The following is a 3,582-nucleotide window of genomic DNA, read 5'->3' as shown; positions in this document are numbered from 1 at the left end:
CGCCGGAGCCCGGCTCCCCCCAGCGTCGCTCCACCTGCAACGGTCCCTCAGGCTTTTGGAGAGGGGCGGGGAAGGATGGGGGTTTCCCCCCACCTGGGCCCTTGTTGGTAGTAGTTGTTGTTTCAGGAAACTTTATTAAGTCAGTCTCTCGCTTTCTCGGTCTCCCCCTCCCCAAAGAGCCTGAGCTACCGCCGCGGAGCGAGTAGGAAGGGGGAAGCAGAGACTCTCCGGCAGCGACAGGGAGCGAGTGACTGACCCCGGACGGAGATGGGGCGAGGGCAGGAAGTGACAAGCTCTCGGAGTGGGTGGGGGGAGTGTGGCCGGCACGCCCGGGAGCGTCGCGCGCATGCGCCCGGCCCGGCGCCCCCGCCGGTGGAGAGGCGACGCGCGGCGGCTGGGCAAGGAGAGGGAGACCGGGCTGGTGGCGGGGCCGACAGCCGGGTGTCTCCGACCCGCGGCTCTCTCAAACGTCTCCGGCGACGGGGAGCCGAAGTCCTGGGCTTCGCGGGCCAAGAGGTGCGAGGCCACTGGTGCAGTGGTTGGGCCCGGGAGACGGGCTGCTGGGCAACCAAACTGTTGCTATCGCTTTTCTTCCTTCGGTGGAACCGAAACCGGGAGGCTTGGAAAAGAAGGGGAAAGAACTGTAGGAAGAGGTTTCGCAAATGCGTAAGCCGTAAATCGTGGTGATTCCGAAAAAGTTGTCAGCTCATTTATAAAGGGTACAAGTGGAACTTTTTTTTTTTCCCCCTAACCCAGCAATTACCGAAGTGTGCCTCTCAGAGCTTTATCAGGTCTTTGGGAGGAAAACAGTCTAGTCCGGGAAGATCGGTATTGATCGCAGCTGCGCTCGGCGTCTGGCATCTGAAGGTGAAGTTGGGTCACGTGGGCAGTACTCACTTTTTCTTCTCTTCGGCGCTTATCCTGCTTGGAAAACCCCCCAGGATCGCAGTGGGCTGTCAAATTCTGCAACCCGGTGTGCGGGTGCTCGGGGGTGGGAGAGCCAACTCCCCCGCCTTCTCCCCGGCTCCAGAAACAAAAATGAAAATTTTAAGAAAGAAAAAGTCCATTTAAAAAATCACCCGCCCTCCCCCACGATCCACTGAAAACTTTCATGATTAAGTTGCTGGTTTTCGGATCCGTGAAAACGTTTAGTAGACAGGTTCTGATGTATTTTGGAAGAACAATCGAGTGACTGAAATCTATTTTCAAAATTCAGAGTTTGTATTAGGTCCAGTAATAAATGTGTTACTGTAAATACACTGAATGGAGCATTTGCATAGGTCTGAGTGATTTTAGCAGCCTACGGGTGACAGGAAAATGATACAAAAATGATCTTTTTAAAAAGGAATTCCACCTGTTCATTCTGCACACTTAACTGGTCACTTTAGTATGTTTGATCATTTTTATCTGTCCCATTGTCAAGCAATACAAAACATCAAACTAAAATGAAATGCATCTAGGTGTTGGTGAGGGCGGTCCAAGAGGGGATATGTGGGTATATATATATACACACACACATAGCTGATTCACTTGGTTGTTATATGGCAGAAGCTAACACAACATTGGAAAGCAACTATTATCCCAATTAAAAATGAAATGCCACAATTTCTAAAAGTAAAATAAGCTGCACCCACATGATAGTGTTTGTCATACAACCAATAAAATATTTTTCTAATATTTTCATGCTAAGTCTCTTCAGTTCATTTCAGTCACTCAGTCGTGTCCGACTCTTTGTGACCCCATGAATTGCAGCATGCCAGGCCTCCCTGTCCATCACCAACTCCCAGAGTTCACTCAAACTCATGTCCATTGAGTCGGTGATGCCATCCAGCCATCTCATCCTCTGTCGTCCCCTCCTCCTGCCCCCAATCCCTCCCAGCATCAGAGTATTTTCCAATGAGTCAACTCTTCGCATGAGGTGGCCAAAGTACTGGAGTTTCAGCTTTAGCATCATTCCTTCCAAAGAAATTCCAGGGCTGATCTCCTTTAGAATGGGCTGGTTGGATCTCCTTGCAGTCCAAGGGACTCTCAAGAGTCTTCTCCAATACCACAGTTCAAAAGCATCAATTCTTGGGCACTCAGCTTTCTTCACAGTCCAACTCTTGCATGCATACGTGACCACTGGAAAAACCATAGCCTTGACTAGATGGACCTTTGTTGGCAAAGTAACATCTCTGCTTTTTAACATGCTATCTAGGTTGGTCAGTCCTGTCAAATTCTTTGCAACCCAAGGAACTGTTTCCCACAAGGCTCCTCTGTCCATGGGATTCTCTAGGCAAGAATACTGGAGCAGGTTGCCATGGCCTCCTCCAATCTTCCTGACCCAAGAAGGGAATCTGCATCTCCTGCAGCTCTGGCACTGCAGGTGATTTCTTTACCACTGAGCCACAGAGGAATATGCTTACGCAAAACAATAGAAAAAAATTTATAATGTGACCCTTAACAGTGGAATTTTTGTTTTATTTAACACGAGATCTTTGGTAAAATTTGAGGTGAAATATTTTAATTTTGGGAGATCTACTTTAATAAGCAAATTTATCATGGGCTTAAAATGAATATACAATTCTACATTTTCATAAACATGAAAAGGCATTACTTCAGATATGTGAAAGTTACAAATGTTTGCTGACCAGATGTGAATTAAAGATGTTTATATTTCAAAATGGTCATCACTAGAGAGTCCTCAAAATTGTTTGCTAATAGAATAAGTTTTAAATATTCTGAAAAATTAGAATTATAGACAAAATTGGAATGTGCATATGGGTAAAACAAATATTGAACACACTGAATCATAGAATTTTAAAGATGAAGCCATGGAAATTATCTAGTAACATTCCTTACTTTATAGATAGAAAACTGAAACCCAGAGAGGTTAACTGATTTTCTGAAGGTCACATAGTAACAGAACTGAGTCTAGAACCTAGATCATTCCCTTTATAAAATAACAATATTAGTATCTGATATGTTTTGAGTAATTAATGTTTTAGGCTCAGGCATGAGGTCATTTAATTGTATCAACAATCCAATGAGATTTTGTTATCCTCCATTCTTCAGGGGGAGAAACTGAGGCACAGAATGGTTCAGTTCAGTTGCTCAGTCATGTTGGACTCTTAGACCCCATGGACTGCAGCATGCCAGGCTTCCCTGTCCATCACCAACTCCCGGAGTATACTCAAACTCATGTCCATCGAGTGGATGATGCTATCCAACCACCTCATCCTCTATCATCCCCTTCTCCTCCCACTTTCAATCTTTCCCAGCATCAGGGTCTTTTCAAATGAGTCACTTCTTCACAATGAGTCAGGTGGTCAAAGGATTGGAGTTTCAGCTTCAGCATCAGTCCTTCCAGTGGATATTATTCAGGACTGATTTCCCTAAGAATGGACTGGTTGGATCTCCTTGCAGTCCAAGGGACTCTCAAGAGTCTTCTCCAACACCACAGTTCAAAAGCATCGATTCTTCGGCGCTCAACTTTAGAGTCCCAACTCTCACATCCATACATGACTACTGGAAAAACCATAGCTTTGACTAGATGGACCTTTGTTGGCAAAGCTATGGTTTTTCCAGTAGTCATGTATGGAT

Source organism: Bison bison, unplaced genomic scaffold, assembly GCF_000754665.1.
Source record: "Bison bison bison isolate TAMUID 2011002044 unplaced genomic scaffold, Bison_UMD1.0 scf7180017864530, whole genome shotgun sequence".
Taxonomy (NCBI): Eukaryota; Metazoa; Chordata; class Mammalia; order Artiodactyla; family Bovidae; genus Bison; species Bison bison.
This window is presented reverse-complemented; position numbering follows the sequence as displayed.